The sequence below is a fragment of the Onychostoma macrolepis genome, chromosome 13 (assembly GCF_012432095.1).
Source record: "Onychostoma macrolepis isolate SWU-2019 chromosome 13, ASM1243209v1, whole genome shotgun sequence".
NCBI classification, from domain to species: domain Eukaryota; kingdom Metazoa; phylum Chordata; class Actinopteri; order Cypriniformes; family Cyprinidae; genus Onychostoma; species Onychostoma macrolepis.
In genome coordinates this window covers 9943692-9966814 of record NC_081167.1, presented here as the reverse complement: position 1 = coordinate 9966814, position 23123 = coordinate 9943692, and the positions used below count along the sequence as shown (strand labels likewise).

Below are 23123 nucleotides of genomic sequence, written 5' to 3'. Positions count from 1 at the left end.
AAGCCATCTCGCTGATTAATGATGTAAGCAACTTGCAGGCATGGAACTTATTAGTGCTTTGAAGCAAAAAAGAGCCTGCCATACTTTAACTTCCCTCTGGACGTTTCCCAAAGGGAAAAAAAAGGAGGTTAGCAGTTTGGAAACGGAACAAAGGATTCCCCCTCGGTACTATCCTCTCAATGTGCTTGCTCCATGACACTTTGTCTCCCACAGTGTCTCCTAGCGAGCCGGTTCTGAAAAGCGAAGACAGATACGCTGGCTTTATCTTGCCAAGATTTGAAAAGAAGATTGTTGCACCGCCTTATGTTTTGAAGTTTGGGGGCAGTTCTTCAACCGGGCGCTGTGATGAATGTTAACGCTGTGTGAATTTGTCCAGCCACCATAAAACACACTATGAACCCTGTCGTTAGGAATTTACCCTTCCAAGCGCTCATCGTTATTAGAAAATATTTGCCATAACAGTTTGCGGATAGATGCTGCCCAGAATAATAAGTCAGCCTCAGTGTTATGATTTCTGTTAAACAGTGGTGTGCCACCTGGAGAGTGATGAACTAGAGGGTACTATCCAAATCGCTTGCTTTGCAAACGTGTACCATCCCAGTTTTTTTTTTCTTTCTTGGCCAGCATACCAAAACCATACAGGGGTTTAAACAGCTGCTGCAGATTTTGAACACAGCTGCAACACATTTCCCCCGCACATTTCAGAGTCGCTTAGAGCTTTTTCACAGCTAAAGCACGTAACAACTAAAAACAAAACATTGTATGGAAAATAGGCATGTTTATCCAATAGCATTTTTAATAAAGGGTATTGCCTTTTATTTATTTTTATTATTATAATTTTTTTGTGTGTGTGATCTTGTAACCAGTTAGCAGCTCACATTGTCATTCTTAACACCTGCTGGATTTTTTTTTTTTTTTTTGGTTCTTAAATTATCAGACCTGAATGCTGAATGAATTTGAAGAAGTTTTATTATGCATCCTTTGGAAAGTATTTTTTTCTTTAACTCAACCTTGAAACTATTTAGTTTGGTATTTTTAAACTATAGTTTGTTTGTATGCATTTATTTACTTTAACAGTGCAGAAAAAGATCACCATTGCATTTCATATTAAAATTGACAAATTATGTTTAAATTAATTGTGTGTAATCCCAAATAAGTTTTTTTTAAAAACTATTTATCTAAAATTCAGTCAAAATGCTATGATGTTATTGAGTATATCATCCATTGTGACGTGCAAAAATGCTGTCTTATAAGATTTAATGTTGCTATATTATGTCTGTGGCAGTTTGATAAATCTGTGGCGTATTTGAAATCAGCCATAATCTTTGTTGCATACCCACTGCAACATAACCGCAATTTCAATGGCCAACAAATACAAACATATGGCACTGAATAGTACTGATCATGAACATGAATTTAGAACTCTGGAAAAGTGCCATGATCAGCTCAAAATGCTGAATTACAATGATTTAACTTTAGTACATACATTTTACCAAGCTGAATTAACAGTACAAATATACTTTTTTTCAGTTTACTGCCTTTTACCTATATACCACATACTGGTCATGTAAACAGTGTCACATCAAACACCTATGAGGCAAACGGGCATTGTTTACATCTTAGGCAGGAGTCTGCTATTATCTGGATATTTGGTAATGTTTAAGGCATTTTTCCCCCTCGGCTCTGAGACTGCTTTGGTCTTGAGGAAAGAGTTGTCTTTTTGTGTCTGGGTCTGTTGGTCTTCAGAGTCTGTTTCAGAACTGAGAGCGTGAGGCATCAAAATGCCCAACATTGGAGGAGAGGGAGGAGGTGGGATATCCTCATGAGCCTACTTTCTCAGACAGACAGCCTAGACTGCCCCTACACCGGCAGTATGCGTCTTATCCGAGGAGAGTTTGCGTCAATAAGATAAAGGGGTTCAGGTGAAATCCCTTTACCGGACCTTCTGCAAGAGCTCTCGCTGGCACTGAAGGGAAGGAAGGGATTTCATAGACCTGTGACGTAGACAGTCTGTTCCTGTTAGCTCAATTTTGGCTTGCATATTCATAGATTCTACCTACATAGTCAGCTGTCTGCAGCATCCGAATGATCATGTAGCCTCATGAGTGACCAGTTTGTATTTTTGCACCAAAAGATGTGGTGTTCTGCACAGGAGTCTTGAATCGCAAATGATAGATTTGGGTGCTGGTATATTGATAAGCTGAATGCACAATAAAGAGCACACACAAATTTGGGTGAAAGTCAAATTGGATACAACAGTTGTTTTTTTTTTTTAAATAATACTTTGAAAATGTATTTATAGTTGACTCTTCTTTTCCACCATCTTTTTTTCACTGAACTTACATTCTGTGGTTACATTGTAAGGCAAGTTTATTTATATAGCACATTTCATACACAGTGGTAATTCAAAGTGCTTTACATAAAAGGAAGTGAAATAGTCATTAAAAAAATAATCACAACAATAAAAACAAGGAAATTATATAAAAATTAATTTAAAACAGTTAAGAATAGAAAATGATTATACATAAAATACAGTGCAATTAGTTCGGACGTAGCACAGTGCTCATTCAACAAATGCACAGCTAATCAGATGAGTTTTGAGTCTGGATTTAAATGTGGCTAATGTTTTAGCACATCTGATCTCCTCTGAAAGCTGGTTCCAACTGCGGGCGGCATAATAGCTAAAAGCGGACTCCCCTTGTTTTGTGTGAACCCTTGGTATTTCTAACTGACTTGATCCTAATGATCTGAGTGGTCTGTTAGGTTTATATTCAGTGAGCATATCTGCAATGTATTTAGGTCCTAGGCCATTGAGTGATTTATAAACGAGTAAAAGTACTTTAAAATCAATCCTAAATGTAACTGAAAACTGGAATTGTACATTGTTGGCTAAAATGAGGTATATCAGGAAGCAACATAGGTAGACTACCTTTTTAGAACATCCTTTACATCCTTCCTATAGGCTGCTTACTATAGTCATTTTCAATAGTCATTTGTTTATAGACACTTTATCTTTTAAAATACCGTCTCTAGTCTTACTTTAGGATTTTATTTAGAAACCAACATGCTACCAAACTTGTGATCTGGGGCTGTATACAAAGACAAAAGTTTGAATTCCTGAAAAAAAAAAAATAATTCTTAGAAATCATCGTAAATAAACTCTTAAAGTTAAGGTTGCCTATACCTTGTCTTAAATCCTTAAAAATAAAATGTTTAATGAATTTGAGTTGATTCGAATATAAGCAAATATTGCCTAAAATATTGTGCGCTTGTTATGAGTATTACAGTAATATGCAGTCAGTGCCTTTTGAAGTGTTTAAGGTTATCAGTGATTTTTTTTTTTCATTTTTTTTTTTCATATATTTCATATATATTTCATATGCTTATTGATATATTTATTATTATTATTTATTTATTTATTTATTTTTTGGAAAGAACCACCATACAATCATATAGTGCTTTAAGCCTTTTTTAATTTTAAGGAGAAAAAAAAGTTCTATGTATAGAATGCTCATAAATGCAATTCTTGAATAATTCTGAATTAACTTAACTTTTTGGAATCTGGACCCTGGGTCATTTTTTTTTTCTTTAAGATCTGCTTTTCTAGAACTTATTCAGTAGATGTATCTGTCATTATACAGAGGTCTAGGCAAAAGAAAGCTTTACCACCTTGTGTTTGAACTGCGCTACTGGGCTCTGAGCTCTCGATAAGACCATGCTGAGGACATTATGGCTTCAAAGCTTGTCACTCAGTGTATAGAATTTGGTGCTTTGAGCTGTTTGGGGTACGATGCTGTGTTTCACTCCACGCCATGTCAGTGTGTTAGAAAGTTCAGTACATGTTGTTCCTGCTTTTCTTGAATCATTTGGAAAGTTTGATTTGGTGTGCAAAATGAAGAAGAATAATAGAGTGGAGTTGCATCTTGATTTTTTTACGCAGGCCATTACTGCTTTGAAATAAGTTGCACCGTGCATCACTAAGTCGTTTTGTGAAGTTACCCACCATGACCGCACATCTTTGTCCAGTGTGCTGGAGATATAAATGCCATGTTCTCTCTATAGAATCGTAGTCACAACCGGTTGGTGGTGTGTTGCAAATGTGGATCCTTCGACAGGCCAGGCAGGCAGTTTAAATTAATTATTAGCTTTATAGCAGCCCCTCAGGCCGTGCTGAGGCAGCTGAGCCCTAAAGGGGGCTAATCCGGCCCTGCTTTACAGAAAATCAATGCTGGCCTTTGGTGTTGGCATGCCATCCGGGTAGGGGGACACATGTCAGATAACTCCTGATTTTTTCATGAGGTGTGTTTTGAAGTTGTAAAACCAATGGGAGGTAGCTGGAGGTGCTAAAAATGAAAAGAATATCCGGAAGCTACGAAAGGACGGCCAGATTTCTTACGAGGGCGTGACAAGTATTAATGAAACATGCAGAATGAATAAAATAAAAATAGAGTTTTGCTTGAACTATGGCAGATTGGAATTGGCACGGAGTTGGATGACGCTATATTGAGTCAACGTTACAATATTACGTTTCTTTTATGTTCCGCTTTGACTTTGCTCATAACTTCATTTCTCACAACTTACAACCTCTTATTTAATGTGTTTAGAATATATCTGTTCTTCTGTCTCTAAATCATTTATTAGGAAGCAGAAGATCTTTTCTTTTCAACACTTAGAGGTTACTGTTGGATGACTTGATAGTGCCATTTTACAGTTGCTAAAGTAACTGTCTGAAATGATAATGCATTTCATAATGTGCTGCATTGCATTACCGCTTTCTCTGTGGAGGAGAGTGCTTTCATGGTTTCATCAGACTAAACTTCTGCTGGCATAATCTTTGGATCAAACGTACATGGAAAGACTATTACATCAAACATTTAGTCAGGAGTGATTTGTGATTCAAGTGAAAGTCAAACAGGAGATCATGAAAGTGTCTTATGTGTTACGAGTTCTCATTTTTAAAGGAATAGTTCACCCAAAAATGAAAAATCTGTCTGCATTTACTCACCCTCATGTCTTTGGAAACCCAGATTACTTATTTTCTTCCTCGGAACACAGGAGGAGTTATTTATAGCAGATGTTAAAGCTGTTCCTTTCCATACAATGATCAGTTAATGGTCACATTTTTAGTGACTGATGACTTTTGGTCTCATTCTCATATTGGTCTATTTCTCAAACAAAGCCCTATCACATGGCTTTAGAATACTTGGTATGTGAGTCGTTTGGTATACTTGAGTACTTCAAGCTTGACAGTCATTGGTCCCCATCCACTTTCATTGCATGCAAGAGAGATGCTTGGACATTCTGCTAAATGTCTGCATTTGTATTCCACAGAAAAAAGTAAGTCATAGGGTTTGTAACAACACGAGGGTGAGTAAATGATGAGCCTTTCCCTTTAAAAGACAGTTACAACTGTATTCATATGCATATCACTTTATTCATGAGTGCTCGGGTCCAAATGTCCAGTTCAGATAGACAGACACTCAATCTGAGTGTTAAGCTTTGAGCCCCCTCCCTCAAGCCTGGCTTGTGTTCATTGAGAGGTGTTATTTCTCATCCTGCCCTTCTCTCGCCATGCTGAAAGCTTTCTGGCTACAGCTCCTGTGGAGGTGCTGTTATCCTTTGGACACATGCAGTGGATGTTTCTCCCAGCGGCTCAGCAAGAGGCCTCTCGTTATCTCAGGGGAAGCCCTCCAGCTCATCTGAGGGGGGGCATCCTCTCATATCCCAAACGAGGGTTCACTACGTCCCCTCCCCTCCTCTCTTCACACTCACCACCCCCGCTGGCCCTCGCAATCCCGGACACCTCCTGCATCTCTAATCCTTACACACACCGTTTGGTTTTCCTAAGTCTGTCTCTGCCCATCAGCAGCAACAATGAATAGAAGGAAATCTGTGTTCATTTTTTTTCTCTCTGTCGAGGTGATAGGTGACATGTTGAAAGTCAAGGCAGATACAAGGCAGGTTTGCACCCTTCTGAACTGAACCAAATTGAGAATGCCTTTTAAATTCCAGTTCAGTTTGAATTGAAGTGTCAAATGGGAAAAACAATTGTTGTGTATATTGAAGTAAAATTCAAATATAATACCCTTAAAAATAAATGTTACAAAAGTGTTTTTTTTTTAAAATGTGATGTCGTAGAAGAACCATTCTGGGTTCCTCAAAGAACCTTCCAGAAAACCATTCTTTCTCGGTGTGAAGAACGTTATAATTTTAAGAACCTTTTTTCCACTATAAAGAACCTTGTGCAATGGAATGTCTCCATGAATGTTCAACCACTGATGCGAATAAAGATAAATGATAATTAAAAGAAATTATGCTAGTTTTCTAAAAATACAGTTCTATTATTTTTAAATGAATTACAACAAATGGGTTATTTCCAGAAACGTTAGATTATATCATGGCCATATTGGGGAATTTTTTATGTTAACAGAGTTTTTCCATCGTGATTGTAAAACGGGAATTACAAAAAAATCTGAAATGTAAGAATTATTTTATTGATTTGTTTTTGGTAATAATAATTTTTTTTCATTATTTTACTTTTACTTTTACATTGCTTTTGCTTTTGCTTTTGCTTTTACTTTTACTTTTACAAAGGAAAGCCTAAAATGCATGATAGATTTTGCTGTAGTGTCGGAACTGGCTTTGAGAATCTCTTGAAATAGTACAGGTATTTGTAACTAATGAGATTTTGGCATCATGACAACGTCAGTCGAAATCAAAGAAAATCCAAAACTTATCCTACCAAAACTAAATCCAATTTGGTGTCAAACAAAAATCTTCTGCCATGCTCAAGCAGTTTGCCCACATTGATACTCATGGATCAATATATAGGATATTCTGTGCATTCACACGAAGCACATCTAAATAATGTTTCTTTGTTTCTATATGAAGACAAATATCATCGCCAGCCCTTGTTCATACACATTATTATGTGCTAGTCTCTTTAGAGTGGAAAGCTGGAACTGATGCATTATCCTAGTGAATCCATCTTTCACCCAACACAATGAATAATGGAGAAATGTGACAAACGGCCAAAAAAGCGATGGGGAAAGGCTCATGAATGGAATTAAGGAGAATGATGCAACTCGGCAAGGCTCTCCATCAAGAGCGCTGCGGCCCATAGATCATTTTATATTTAACTGAGGCTAGAAGAGCTTTGGATATTAAACAGGACTTTGAGTTTGTTCAGCTGGGCCTCTTCCTCCACATTCAACTGTGGGCAGAAATATGCGTTCGTTCCCTTTGTGAAGAAATATGCCAGAAGAGTGATGTCATAATTATTTTAATATGGTCCAAAGCTGTGATGCTTAATGTGTAGTGACTGGAGTCCATTGAGTGAGTGTGAAGGGTGTCTCCAGGCTTCGCTCAGCAGTAGAAAGACAACATTGTTCGCCAGGGACGAGGATAGACACAATAACATATTTCATGACTGCATGTGAACTGCTCCCTCACAAAAGGAGATTTTCACCATATTACAAGTAAGATGAACTGGGCATCTTTTGTGCAGCAGTGCAGTATTGATGAGTTGCCTGGAGCGACTGCTTTGCACTGGGATGGAGAGCGAGGAGATGGAATGGGCCTCACTATATATAGAATGCTTTTGGAAGAGGCGTAGCTCGTTGGCTTTTGGATTAATATCTTGTTTTCCAAAGCAGATGTGTGAGATTTAGATGTGTAATCAGATTATTTTAATGGCTGTACTTCATCTGCTCTTCATTTTCAAGTTGAAGTGTGTAATTTCTGCAGTGCTAGAGGCACCAAACAAAATTGCATGAATAATGACTGCTGAAGTTTCAAATTCTCACCTGCTTTGCCATTGTTCAGAAAAACAGATGATCCTGCCCCTAAACTCGTGAGACTGGTCAAATCAATACTGGCTCAGTCAGGTTGCTGAAACGAACAGATTCACCTTAAATAAAAGGGTCCCACTTTGGCATCTAACTTCTGTGTACTTGTGTATAGTACATATAGTATTTATTTATAGTACTTATAGCATTTGTTTATTATTACACATAGTAAAGTATTTATTGTCTATAGTACAATAAATTGGGGACGGTGTACATTTTGTGTTCATGTTGGATTGCAAAACACTTTTGCTGCTGTTGAGGTGGGTTATGGTTGGGTAACTACAGAAATAAGCTGGATGTAATTACAGGAAGGTATTTTTAAATGTAAGTACTATGTAAAAATGCACACATTAAGTGCATTTGTATCAAATATTTGGTAAAAATATTTTAAGGTGTCCTTGTTACACATTACATGTACTTACTATTATAATAATTATTAATTATGCATAATTACATGCAAGTAACTCTAAGCCAATCCCAACCCTAACCGTATGGTAAGTACATGTAGTTAATAAATATTACTCGGTACTTTTTAATTAAATTTTTTTTTACCATTAACTACAATTACTTTGTGAACAATTAATACTGATAATGTGTCAAGCAAGAATATCTGGACATAAGTATAATATAATAACATTGACCGACAAATGTTTTATCAAACATAAAAATATGGCTTAATTCCATAAACTTCATTAGCAGTCATTAAATTAATTAACGGATAAAATATGGAACTATTACCAGCCTGAATAGCTTAAATAGTACTTGCATTTGTCTTTTTTTTTCCATTAAAGAAATTGATTTAAAAAAAAAAAACATTTTGGCATTTCCATTCAAATTTATATATGTATATGAGTCCAAATAATTACAAAGGAACAGCCGGTAGTATTGCTGGGCGATATGACCAAAAATGTATATCACTGTATTTTTCAAAATTATACCGGTTTCACGGTATATGACGCTTTTTTTTTTTTCCATGCATGACCGAATGTTAACCACATTTTCTACTGACTGAGAGAGGAAATACTGCAGTAGATTGACTTAGAATGCCATATTTTACTGTCATGAGCGAATATTGTAGAAAAATTGCACACTACATAGTGACTAAACATGACTCATTAATGCATGTTAACCAGGAGTCACTCTCATTTATAATCGTGACATCATCTGATAAAATCAATATACATCTACACTAAAGAACGGCTATGCGGTGGTTTTGGCTATATTACTTTTTTGTCTCATGCAGCACACTGCCTGCGTCTGAGTAACAAATAATTTTTTTCTAAAAAGTTCATAATATTAAAAGAACATAATATTATGTTCATATTTATAATTCCAATCAGTCAGTAAGCGACAGGTGCTTGGAAACGCTGTTTTGTACTTATTTACTGACAAGTCTGCTGCGGTACACTCACTGCACATAACAGAAGGCGAGAGACGTGACACTGCGCCGGGAGAGTCAGACCTTACGCTCGCGAGGCATCACCAGCAACGTCTTCCAACTGAACCATAGCTAAGGTTTATCCTAAAAAGTCTGAATTTGAATGTGCCAATTTGAAGTAAAAAGGCTAAAATAGTACTTTGAAAAACATGCTCCAATACTCTTTGCTTTATTTACAATTTTTAAAAAAAATTAACTTTTTTTTTTTTTTTTCAGTGTAGGACAATGTTTTGACACTAATTTGCCTATTATATTTTATTTGCCTAATTAATATTTTATTAAACATCTAAAACTACAATTATTGCGTACAGTGATGTGAATACCTTAAGTAGTAAGCATACACTCACAATACAAGTTTTAAAAGATTTGTCCTTTTCTTTATTGTAGATGCTCTAATGTGCCATCTGACCCATGCAATTTGTCAATAATTTTTTATTACATATGTAAAAAGTTGTAATATATCTGTGTAAGTACTTTTGTCCATTGCTCTGGATCTCTGTATTTTGAACCCCACCTCTGATTAAATGCTGTAAAGGAGAATTATTCAGTTTTATAGTGTATTTGCCAGCTTGGCTACAGCGGTAGCATTTAAACATCCATTTACAAGCTTTTAACTGTCAGGATACATTGAATTATGGATATTTACTTTCCTCACAGTTCTGCGAACCACCAAAATGACTTTTAATGGTGCAAGCGGTAATATTAATGTTTTCTTATGAGCACCATTATTAGCATATCAGTCCAGTGTCTGAAGAGTTGGCCGTTGACTTTTGATGAGGAGCGCACATGTTAAAGGAGATCCAGTAGTTCATAACTCTCCACTTTACGCGCTGTCATTTTTTATTTTATATTTTTTTAATGCAGCAGTAGATGAATCCAAGAGAGATTTTGCATCTCTGTAAATCTGACGCTATCGGCCTGTCACTGAAAGTGTTGACTTATAACACCTGGTGCATTTCTCAAAGGCTAAAGCGGCTTGTGCTGTTGACTGGGAAGTCATTTAGGAGGGAGAGGGAGACTTGTTCGAGATGTGCATTTTAATCCTGGTCTGTTTAATGTTTGCCCCTGACAGTCTGAGCCAGACATCATTTTAATGGCATGTACAGTGATAAAGCCAATAAAACGTCAAGATGATTGATAATATGAGCATTATACCAATATGACTTTCCTGTCCGCCTCTCTGCAGCTAGATGATGGTTTCCAAATTGAATTCGGTGTGTGCGAAAAACAGACAGGGAGTTGTGTGTATATGTGTGCTTGTGTATGAATATGAAGGTGTTTTTCTTTCATAAGCCTGTACGTTTCTATTAAAGAGCATTTGTTGCGGCGTTTCCAAACACGTCCCTTGGCTTGGAACGAACAGCGTCACTTTGACTTAGCGAATGTTTTCTTTGCACTGCCGCTGATAGACTCTAATCTAAAGCTTTGCGTGTCACCGTATCAAATAAGTGAAGGCCCGGGTCCAGAAACTACACAGACATCCTTATATATTAATGAACGCTCTCAATATTTGTCCAAACTGTTTACAGTGAAGCATGGAGAAGCGGCGGTTGGCTGCGAACCCGATCGTGGCTCAATGCGTCTCGGATGGCTTTCACGGCACCATGTGTGATGTCATGAGATCCGTGTGGGAGGGTTGGACGTTACACGAGCGTGGTAAATCACTCATCAGTCATAGATGGTGTTAAAGCAAACATTCGGCGTGACAAACATCTGAAGCGCTCCAGCACAAGTTACGATCGGCGTGTGTGTGTTTCATATCAAATACGGCTTATTTACAGACAAATCTGAATGGGTTCGAGAGCCTGCAGAGAGCTGAAATATTTATTTCCCCCAACTTTCTGCACTTGTCCAAACATTGTGAGGCAGGTCCTGGCTGGGACGACTAGGGGAGCCATCTTTCATCCTCTGTCTGTGGCTATCTTTAACACTGAGCCTTGTTGGTTTCTCGGGAGAGAGCCTGTGTTGAAACTGCACAGATACTTTCTGAGTGAACTAATCACAATTGGTATACATTTTTGACGTTTGTTAATATGTCATTTTCATCTTTTCATTCAAGCCCGGATCAGTTTTTCAGGTCTGTTTTAAACAGTTTGACATGTCACCATAAACATCGGGTGAATAAATATAGCTGGTGCAGTTTTCTTTTTGTATGCTTGAAAAGCAGTGATGAAAAGCTCTTGGCACAACACAGGAAGTAAATTGACAGTAGTAGTTTCGTTGTGAATATACAGATTTTTTCAAGCTGTATATTGTTGCTCATGACTGACATAGTTGACAGCGTTTCTCTATTTGCTGTCTGTCAGCACATGCTGACCCATGTCCTTAGAAAAGCTTTCCAGGTAAAATCAACCTCTAGCAGGCTCTCCTACAGAGCCTTTTTGCGTTTTATGTAAATCGTGATTGATGGTGCATCTTACCTAGTGTGCAGCTTTTGACAAAAAGTATTGATGGGTGCTCTCAGTAAGTGTTAGTGGAGGTGACAGAGCAATCCATTTTAAGATGAATTACAGCACAAACTCCCTCCATGGCAAAGTCATGGAGTCAGTTTCGTCTGCCGTTGAGAGGCTGGCTGCATTCATGAGTGCTTTACTGTCATTTTCACAACTCTAGGCAGATCACCGTTTTTGAATTGTGAATCTGAAATTTTCAAGTTTGACAAGGACACAGGCAAGTGACTTAAATGACAATTTTTGGAGAACCAGATGTCTTAAAGTTGCACATACTTTTAGCTTCTCAAAAACAATATGATTTGTGCATTTCATCAGATACCATGTTTTTCTTGGCTAAACCCTGACTGGATCATATGGTGGCAGGTCATATGTACTATAAAGTTGTAAAAACAGGAAAAGTATCACACGCTTATTTCATCAGTAGTTTATGAAATCAAACCTTTGAATATGCATAAGTGTTTATTTTCTTTTATAACATGTTATAAGCTATGTTTTGACCAACCAAACAGGTATGACTGATGACAATTTTAAACTGTTTTTTTTTTTTTGTGTTATTGTGTGTTGTTTTGTTTTACTTGTCTCATATATATAAACTAAATTTGGATATATAGACTTTTTATTATTTTATTAAGTCTTTTTAAGTATGCTCACCAAATCTGCATATTTTATAAATTTTATAGTATTAAAAACAGTAATATTGTGGAATCCTCTTCACACAATGGACAGACGAACCTGGACGGTGTATTTGTTGGACCTTTATATCAATTGGAACTCTCAACATCTCCTATACATGAATCTAATGTGAAAACAAAATTTATGGCATTCTGCTTTTAATGTTATCTTTTTTTTAAATCACAAAATTTATTTATTTATTTTATTAAAGGTCCTAGAAGAAAATTCAATAAACTGTTATTAACCAAAAAAAGTATATTGTGAAATTTATTATTATTATTTTTTTACTGTTAAGATTTTTTAATCTTTCAATTGTGTATTGTATATTGTATATCATATGCACTAACCTAAATTTGGGTATATAGTATATTGTGAATATATAATATAGTGAAATAATACAGTAGCCATAAAACAAAAAAAAAAAGAGAAAAATATCTGTTAATATATTTCACAATGTAAGTTATTCCTGTGATCTCAAAGCTGAAATATTTGAAAGCTTAACATTTTGTGGAAACTGATATTTTTGATGAATAGAAAGCTCAAAAGAACATCGTTTATTTGAAATATCTTTCTTTACTGTCACTTTTTATCAATTTAGTGCATTCTCTGCAAACTTATGAACATTACTGTATTTTTTTACCTGCTTGTATTAAAGTAGCTCACTTCACTCTGTCACTGTGCTTTTAAGCAAATTTGCTATTTTACTAATGAGCAGGCCTGGGTAATAGCTTTTCTCCAACTCTCTTTGTTTAAGTGATAAAGTAATAGTCATCTACAGCCAATCTAAATATATATAACCTGTGTTACCATTAAGGCTCATTTAGCCAGTACATGCTTCCTGCCTGGTGCCTGCATGGTTTGTTTGAGTTGGATGTTGTGAGTGATCCACGCACCGGTCAGTGTTGTGCAAGACTCTGGTCTGGTGATAGATGTACTCGCACGTCTCCCTAACCATGCACACCAAGCAAATACATTTTCCGTAATTACGACAATCAAGTTAAAGTGCTCTCCTTTCTGGAGATTGCTGTTGACAAATGCGAGAGTTACGCTATGCAGAAAGGTAAGCTGTGGAGGTGCAGCTTAAAAGAAACAAGAAGTTCTCCTATGCAGACATGGAGTTGACAGAGGCAGATTTTAACAGATGCTTCAAGGGGACCTCAGCCCATGAAATCATGCTGTCCTGGAACCAAAGCCCCACCCTCTAACTGCTGTATAAATAGATTCTCATGACAGGGCAATTCATCTCCAGCCATGAAAACATCAACTTTAAAAGACAGCTTGTAGAGACCTGGCGCTTGTTAAGGCCAGATCAGCAGTGCAGATGCCTGGGATGTAAACTCATGAAGAGAAGATGAATTTGTCTGTCATCCCTGACTTTGACAGTTGCTGTAAATCTGATTCAGGCCCGTGTATGTTTGTGTGAGGAGGATGGGAGGGTGGATAGAAAAGGGAAAAGCGTGTCTGCGGACGTAAAAATTTCAAACAAGAGGAACATTGAAAGAAATCCCCCTCGTACCCGCTGCTGAAGTCCACCTGGGATACGTCGAGGCTTCTCATCCGATGATGTGCTTTGAGCCTATTGTTAAAAGGGAACATTTGGCAGTGATTTTAAAGCCCTCTGCTCTCCCCTTAGTTTTTCACTCTTGTTATTTTCAAGATGGTGGTCACGTAAGGCGCCCTGGAAAATGAATTGTGGGAGTGTCTGAAGAGCCATTTGCGGCTTGATTGATGGGAGCAGGCGAGCTGTGGTGGCCATTTTCTGTGATCTGCCGCATATGAACCGTGCGTGGCATTCCCCTGGAAACAGTTAAAGTTTTTTAGTGTCGCTGGATTTTAGCAAAGTGCTGCACTTGTCAGCCGATATGTGACAAACTCTCAGAGAAGTAGATTTGATATTATAATGTGACACATTACGAGGTCTGCCTGGAAGCAATAGATTTTCACTTCTGAATGAGTCTGTTAATATGAATGTTGCTCACACTGATTATTTAAATGAATGGTTATTTATTATTATTATTATTATTATTATTATTTAGAAATGGCTTTTCCCAAGCATGAATGAAGAATAAGAATAATATTAATGATGATGATGATGATAATGATACTACTACTCCTACTGCTGGTTTATTTATAAAGCAAAAGTATAGTGCATAACATTAATTAAAAAATGTAATATTAACTCTTAAGACTTTATTAATAGTAGTAGTAGGGATTGACGATATGAGAAAAAATTAATATCTCTGTTTTTTTTGGCTGATTTGCGGTATACGGTATATATCTCGGTATTTTGTATTTGGATTAAACAAATAAAGTGAATGTAAGCATGTAGGCATATAATATGTGCAAAAAGGGTTCAAATCACATTAAATTCTAACATTGTAACATTGCAATCTTAAAACAAAAATAATGCTTTTAAAGCAGAAGTTAAATTTACTAAACTAAAAAAATTAAAATAATAAAAAAGCACAAACTAGGCTAATTGAGTAAAAAGGCTATTTTGATTACCCCATTACACTTTACAGTTAGTGCTATCATACAAATAAACTTACTTGTAGGTTTAAAATTCTACGTCACATTTAACTTCGTAAGTTGCAATAAATGTGCACAAGGACATAAATCTGGCACCTCTGCGCTGAGGCGACATACCTATTTTCTAAGTTCTATGTGTTTATTTACTTAAGTTAAAGTTATTTCATATTTTGCTTTGGCTTATTTAGCCTACATAAACTGTTTAACAGTTAAGGTCATTGCACACTGAGTCCAATCACTGAGTGCGTTTTTTCCGGTTTTTCGTATTCTTCATTCTTTCCTATCAAAATGCATGATACAGATGCGAAAACGCAGAAACTCGAACCTGATCCGAATTATTATTTATTTTATGACGGACGAAAGTTTCGGAGGCAGTGTGTAAACGTGATTGACATAACGTGAGGTTGTATTTATTTTTTGACGTGCGAAAATTTCGGACTGGTTGTGAAAAGACCTTTAAACTGTTTGTTTAGTAAATCGTTTGGTGCTTGTGTGTCAAGCAGTAGGCTACTTTTAAAAACTGAGGTGCTGCTATTTGTGCTTTTGTTTGAACGGTTAATGTTTTATAACGCTAATAAAAAAAATACCCAATGTTTTTGTCAGGTGTGGTGCTTTGGCTTAGCATTACTTCATCTTATTTAAGCGCAATCTTGTTTAAAGCCTGCTATTCTGGATGTTAAGTTGAATGAACATTTGAGTATTTGTGTAGCCAACATTTTTTACAAGCTTTGAGAGAAAGTCCGCGGGAGCGGGCGGGAGTGGACACAAACATTGCGGGCGCGGGCGGGAGTGGAACACGCAGGTTGCGGGAGCGGGTGGTCCTGGTCAGAAATTCAGCGGGAGTGGGCGGGTGCGGGTTTAAGAAAACAGTCCCATGCAGGGCTCTAGTATGCACTTTTTCTGCAGCAGTTCAGTCTGTGTCCTCCCTAGATATTTTTTTTCAGATGCGCACTTATCAAACTACTGTATATCAATATTAACGGTATTGCTTCATACAGTATCGCTTATAAAGAATGTATCGATATATCGTACAAACTCGATATACCGCCCAGCCCTAAGTAGTAGTAGTAGTAGTAGTAGTTGTAGTAATAATTTGTAGTAACAATTTTTAAAAAAGTAAACGGCAATTAAGTTAAATTAAAAAAATCTCAAATATGTAAAGTAAAATCAGAATGAGCTTTTATTGCAGGTATGTTTACACATATGAGGAATTTGTTTTCGTGACAGAAGCTTCCACAGTGCAACAGAACAAAAAACACAGATAATAAAAAGAAGAATTAAAAAATAGAACAATTAAATAAGGAATAACAATATACAAATTGACAATTGTATGTACAGGTATATTACAATAGACAGTTTTGTATGTACAGCTTTATTATGTGCAAATTGAAATGTAGACTAAGTATTTATCTAACACACACAAGTGTATAAGTGTATAAATAGTGTGTGTGTTCCACAATTATTGTCAAGTGTTCATGAGATGGATTGCCTGAAGGAAGAAACTGTTTCTGTGCCTGGCCGTTCTGGTGCTCAGAGCTCTATAGTGTCGACCAGACGGCAGCAGTTCAAAGAGGGAGTGTGCTGGATGTTAGGGGTCCAGAATGATTTTTGCCAGCCCTTTTGCTCACTCTGGATAAGTACAGTTCTTGGAGAGTGGGGAGGGTTGTACCAATGATTCGCTCAGCAGTCAGGACTACCCACTGTAGTCTTCTGAAGTCAGATTTGGTAGCTGAGCTGAACCAGACAGTTATTGAAGTGCAGAGGAAGGATTCAGTGATGGCGGAGTAGAACTGTTTCAGCAGCTCCTGTGGCAGGTTGAACTTCCTCAGCTGGCGAGGGAAGTGCAACCTCTGCTGGGCCTTTTTAACAATGGATTCTATGGCTTTGTCCAAATACCCACACTTGCGGTCTTGGCCACTTGAGAGCGTGTGCGCGCGACAGGAAGTAAGTGTGCAAGTCTGTCCCATGTCTTCAGAATGCCAAAGTGCAGTGCCCTTAATGGATACTAAATCCACACTAACTGGAGCGGTATTCGAGGCTAAGCGTATCCCATCATGCATCATGTTCTGGATATAAATCGTGGGACTTTTTGCCGAGATCTCGCGAGAGGTCACGGAAACATTTCCAATGTAAGTTAAATATTAATATAATAATTAGATATTACATATAATTTGGTAGAAAAACAGTGTTTTTACATTTTATTGTTGCAAAGATGAGTAGTGGTGATATTTATTTTGTACAACATTTGCAACTGCTTTTTATCACTTAATTAGAAGCACCACAAATTAAATTGTCATGTTATAGGGACTACTGAACAGACATTTAGAAGTTGATTTTAAAATGCAAAGTATTTCAAATTAAAATAAATCTATGTAAACACTTAGACTTTTACAACACTATAAGTGTGTGTCCCATCAGGTAAAGTTCGACACACACTTGTGGTCTTCATCCTCACTTGAACACTTGGGCCAAATACAGGAAATGCGTCATTTAATTAGTCAAGTGGTCAAGTGCAAAGACTGCAAGTGTGGGTATTTGGACAACGCCTATGTGAATGTCCCACTTCAGGTCCTGGGAGATGGTGATGCCCAGGAACCTGAATGACTCCACTGCAGTCACAGTGCTGTTCATGATGGTGACTGGGGGGAGTTCAGGGGAGTTTCTCCTGAAGTTTACGATCATTTCCACTGTTTTGAGCGTGTTGAGCTCTAGGTTAAGACTGCACCAGACGGCCAGCTCCTTAACCTCCTGTCTGTAAGCAGAGTCGTCACCGTCCTGAATGAGGCCGATGAGTGTGGTGTCATCTGCAAACTTCAGGAACTTGACAGAGGGGTCTTTTAGATGTGCAGTCGTTGGTGTAGAGGGAGAAGAGCAGTGGGGAGAGAACGCAGCCCTGAGGGGCACCAGTGCTGATCGTACGGGTGCTGTATAAGAATTTTCCCAGCCTCACTAGCTGCTGCCTGTCTGTCAGGAAGCTGTTGATCCACTGACAGACGGAGGTGGGCACGGAGTGCTGAGTTAGTTTGGGCAGGAGGAGGTTTGGAATGATAGTGTTAAAGGCCGAGCTGAAGTCCACAAACAGGATCCTCACGTAAGTCCCTGGTCTGTCTAGATGTTGCAGAACATAATGCAGTCCCATGTTGACTGCATCGTCCACAGACCTGTTTGCTCTGTAGGCAAACTGAAGAGGATCCAGTAAGGGTCCAGTAATGTCCTTCAGGTGGGCCAGCACCAGGCCTGTAGTCATTTAGTCCTGTAATTTTGGATTTCTTTGTGATGGGGATGATGGTGGAGCGTTTGAAGCATGAAGGGACTTCGCACAGCTCCAGTGATCTGTTGAAGATCTGTGTGAAGATGGGGTCCAGCTGGTCAGCACAGGATTTCAGACAGACTGGTGTAACACAATCTGGGCCTGGTGCTTTTTTCCTTTTCTGCTTCCGGAAGACCTGGCACACATCGTCTACGCTGATCTGAATTGCAGGTGTGGGGGAGAGGGGGGTTGCTGGAGGTGTTAATGGTTGTGTGGAGAGGTGTTCAGGGTGGGTGTGGGGTGTTTTTTCAAACTTGCAGTAGAACTCATTCAGATCGTCTGCCAGTTGTTGATTCGCCACAGTGCTGGGGGATGGTGTCTTGTAGTTGGTGATCTCTTTCAGACCTTTCCACACTGATGCTGAGTCACTGGAAGAGAATTGAATCCTTATTTTTTCAGAATAATTCCTCTTTGCCGCTCTGATCTCCTTTTCCAGTGTGTATTTGGCCTGTTTATACAAGACTTTGTCCCTCTTCCTGTAAGCATCTTCTTTGGCCTGACGGAGCTGTCTTGAGTTTTGCAGTGAACCACGGTTTGTCGTTGTTGTTCTGGTAGGAATGCGCACATCCTCACAGAAACTGACATAAGATGTTACAGTCTCTGTGAGCTCGTCGAGATCGGTGGCAGCAGCTTCAAAAACACTCCAATCAGTGAGAAAGAAACAGGCTTGTAAATCCCGCTCTGCTTCATTAGTCCATCTTTTAACAGTCCTTAAAACAGGTTTAGCTGATTTCAGTTTCTGCCTGTAGGTCGGTATAAGATGAACCAAACAGTGATCAGAGTCCTGAAGCTGCCCGTGGGACAGAGTGATACGGTGTAACAGTGATCCAATATATTACTGTCTCTGGTGGGACATGTAACATGCTGTCTGTATTTTGGCAGTTCACGGGAGAGATTTCTTTTTTATTAAAGTCCCCGAGAATGATTAAAACCGAGTCCGGGTGTTGTTGCTCAGTCTCTGTGATCAGATCAGCAAGTTTCTGTAAAACTGAGCTCACGTGCGCTTATTATTATAATAATAATAATAATAATAATAATAAATAACAATCAATTTTATTAAAGAAAACACAAATATAATAAAAATATCTAAAATAAAATGTTAAGACTAAGAAATAATAATAATAATAATAATAATAAAACAATAAATAAATACATAAATGCATAAAAATATAAAAATAAATACATAAACACACATAAAGTGTCAAATGAGATGTTTTAAGACTAAGACAACAATAAGAAAAATTCATTTTAAATAAAACAATAGTTATATAAAATATCAAAATTTTATAAGACTAAGACCACAACATTTTACTTTTTCACCTGATTTAAAGAATATTTAGGTGGGAAAGATAGGTATAGTTCTTTCAACAGTAATTCTTTTAACAGTAATTCTTGTAACGTTTCTGTTAGAGGAAAGGTGTGGAAAAGATGTGGATGTAGTTACAAGCTTATGTGCTGTTCTTGAAGCGATCACAGACAGACAGCTTGTGCTTTGATGTTCTCCTATCTTCACCTGGTCATTTTCCACCACTCTTACTTTTAACTACCTCCATAACACTGAATCATCACAATGAGCCATCCAGGTAGCCTGCCAGAGAAATCCTCCTGGAATCATTTCAAGGCGCTGTTAAATAGTTAATTGGAAACTGTTAAATTTTATAAGAGCTTATCAATACTGCTTATTTAGCACGAGTGAAATTCCTCACAAAAAGGTGACAAATGTGGGCTGAGAGTTTCCCTTTGATCTGAATTTGCATGCAAATGGTTTTGCCTTGATATGTCAGGCCTTGTCCCGAAGCAAGACGAGGCCTTAAGCCAAAGAGAGAGAGAGAGTTTTGGGGGAAGGGACGAGCTGAAGGGGGTGTGGGAGATAGTAGGAAACGTTAATTAGCATGTGGAGGAAAAATGCTTCAGACAAGTGGTAAGTGGCTCCTGATAATGTGGTGACTAAACATTTCCCTCCTCCCCTTTGTCTGTCAGATCCGCAGCTCGGGAGTTAAAACTCCTTTCACCTGAGAGGAAATCAAAGATAATCCAGAGTTTGATGTTGGAAAAAACTTTTCACTTTCTGGAAAAAGGGGTCACCAAATGTATAGGGCAACGGGTTTAAGCTGTAAACCCCACACAAAGGCCGCTGACAGCCTGCGTTTCCCTGCGCTTCAGAGGAAAGTCTTTGGGAAGGTCTAAGCACCTTCTCTGTGCATGACTAAACCTATTGAGGGATGGAGAGATAAAGGAACCCACGGCTTAAAATCAAACTTTAATTTTCTATAAAAATAAAATCCACATGATCAATAGACGAGAAAATGCAAGCAGGCAAAAGTTCACTATACAGGTGCAAAAAGAGAAGGAACTAAATTTGATTGATTTTTTTTCTTTTTCTTTTTGTGTTTGCTATTTTACAAAAGCTAGTGTTGCCATGGCAATGATGAAAAGAGAGATTATTCAATGTTTACTCCCTAGAAATGACATCCTATTCGACTAAACAGGCAGCATGCGTTTTGTGACGGACTTGGATTTCTTTTTAAGGGCTTTTCTCTGTAGTTGATCAGTAAACTTTAGATAGATTGCCAATCCTGTGTGGGGAAACCAAAGACAATGAGTGCATTACATTTCAATGGAGCTGTTTTATGTTAGTCTTTAATCCTTAAAGGGATAGATAACCCAAAAAAGAAAATTGGCATTAATTACTCACCCTCATGTCGTTCCAAACAAGTAAGACCTTCCGTCATCTTCAGAACACAAATTAAGATATTTTTGATGAAATTCGAGATCTTTCTGACCCTCAATAGACAGCAACGCAACTGACGCGTTCAAGGTCCAGAAAGGGAGTAAGGACATTGTTAAAATAGTCCATGTGACATCAGTGGTTCAACCGTAAGTTTGCAAAGCTATGAGGATACTTTTTGTGTGCAAAGAAAACTAAAATAACAACTTTATTCAACACTTTCTTCTCTTGATTTGTATGTGTCGTGGTACTCTTGTGAATGTGCACTGACTGACTGAGACAGAAAAAAAATTGTTGAATAAACTCATTATTTTTGTTTTCTTTGCGCAAAGTATTCTCGTAGCTTCAGAAAATTAAGGTTGAACCACTGATGTTACAAGGACTATTTTAACAATGCCTCTACCTTTCCCGGCCTTGAATGTGTCAGTTGTGTTGCTGTCTATGCAGGGTCAGAAAGCTCTCAGATTTCATCAAAAATATCTTCATTTGTATTCCAAAGATGAACGAAGGTTTTATGGGTTTGCAACGACATGAGGCTGAGCAATTAATGACAGAATTTTTTGGGGGGGTGACCTATCACCCTTTAATACCTTTTGATTTAGGACTGAAATATTGGAGGAAACATGTACAAGACACCAACATTTGGAGTTTATTTAGTCATTACTGTTTCACACTAAAGTTTGTGGCCTTAAAATGTTCAAAGAAAGAAAAGGGTGTTCTGCCTCGCATTACCCTTATATAACTGTATTAATGTGTAGGCATGCGTCCATTACATACGTCTAAACAGACCAGCCATTTTGACTCACAGGGTCATTCTCAGAACACGTCTTCTTTTCCTGACTCTGAATAATGACCTTTTCCAACTTCCTCTCTGATAGATTCATGCAACTTCGCTATTGCTTTACTGCACATTTGCTTACCATAAGAATGCAATTTTCAGCCATAAGGTCCCAGGACTTGGCAGGGGACCGGGGGGAAAATGGTCCATTTCTTGCCAAAGCAACAGCCCTGGATGATCTAGAGGTCTGCCCTAGGGGATGGGTTATCCACATCAGGCCAAAGTGCTGTCACGCTGTGGAAAAATGATTAATTTCCCCATGCTCCCTTTTATCCCAGAAGGATGCAGGGTTACACAGCAGCACTTGTTCGGATAAATGCTTCATTGATGCATATGCAGATCTCCACCAGACCCATTTGATACCCTCTGATCAATAATTGACTGTGCGATTATCATTTAAAGCAGGGCGGCGTGAAGCGCTGACACGTGCTCGCGCATATGAGCAGATGTGTTTGTCCTCTTGGATTGGGGAAGTATAGTTGTCAAAGATTTTTTTTTTAATTAATGTTTATAAATTTACATATTAAATTGGCTGCCCTTGTTAAAACCCATGGCTATGAAATGGCAGCACTGTAGACACTGCACTTTCTGAAGTTAGCAGTGGTTAGACAATGGGGAAAAAGAGACGAGACAGCAGGAATAAATAGGAGGTGCGTGGGTCTGTAACAACACGTTTAATAGCGTAAACTATTCAAATGTCTGAAAGACGGCCGCTCAGGACCCTCTCCTGTACTGTTACAAAACAGAAGACAGTACCAGTTTGACAGCTCCAAGTGTCTGAGGCCAGGGAAATAATTGATAGCAGGCTGCCTGCATCCAAGGTCCTTTAGCAGTAATTGCAAGCAGAATGTGGCTCTCTGATCTCACCAGTGGTATTTGCCATGCCAAAACAGCCCAGATTTGACAGATTGCCTTCCTGCAGTAATAACTTAGGCATGTTCTCCGCTTTCTCACACAAGGCCGCGCAGCCTTCTTACCACAGAACACAGCTGAATTATTATTTTATGCTGAGTTTTGATTTCCCTCTTCCCCTGCTTTTGACAGGCCCTTCATGAAATAATGGTTTTATTTTATAACTGCAGCAAATGCTCAAGGCATAAGTTTGTTCCCCACTCATGAGTTCAGTAGCAACTAGAAGTACTTAAAATCAAAAATAGTGTTTAAGGGAAGCTAAATGTGTGGGTAGTTGACATGTCCGTGAACTTTTTTTTTTTTTCTCCCCTTTGTTTTTCGCCAAAATTATTTTTTTGGTTAAAATGCAAATATTTATTGAAGGAAAAATTATTAATGACTATAACCAACTCTCTT

The 23123-nt window shown here is 38.0% G+C and overlaps 1 protein-coding gene across 3 annotated transcripts in view; it reads left to right on the top strand.

Annotated features, from left to right (window-relative positions):
• Positions 1-23123, top strand: part of lrmda (leucine rich melanocyte differentiation associated) — a 286940-nt gene that overhangs the window by 8749 nt on the left and 255068 nt on the right. The gene's annotated exons all lie outside the window — the stretch shown is intronic.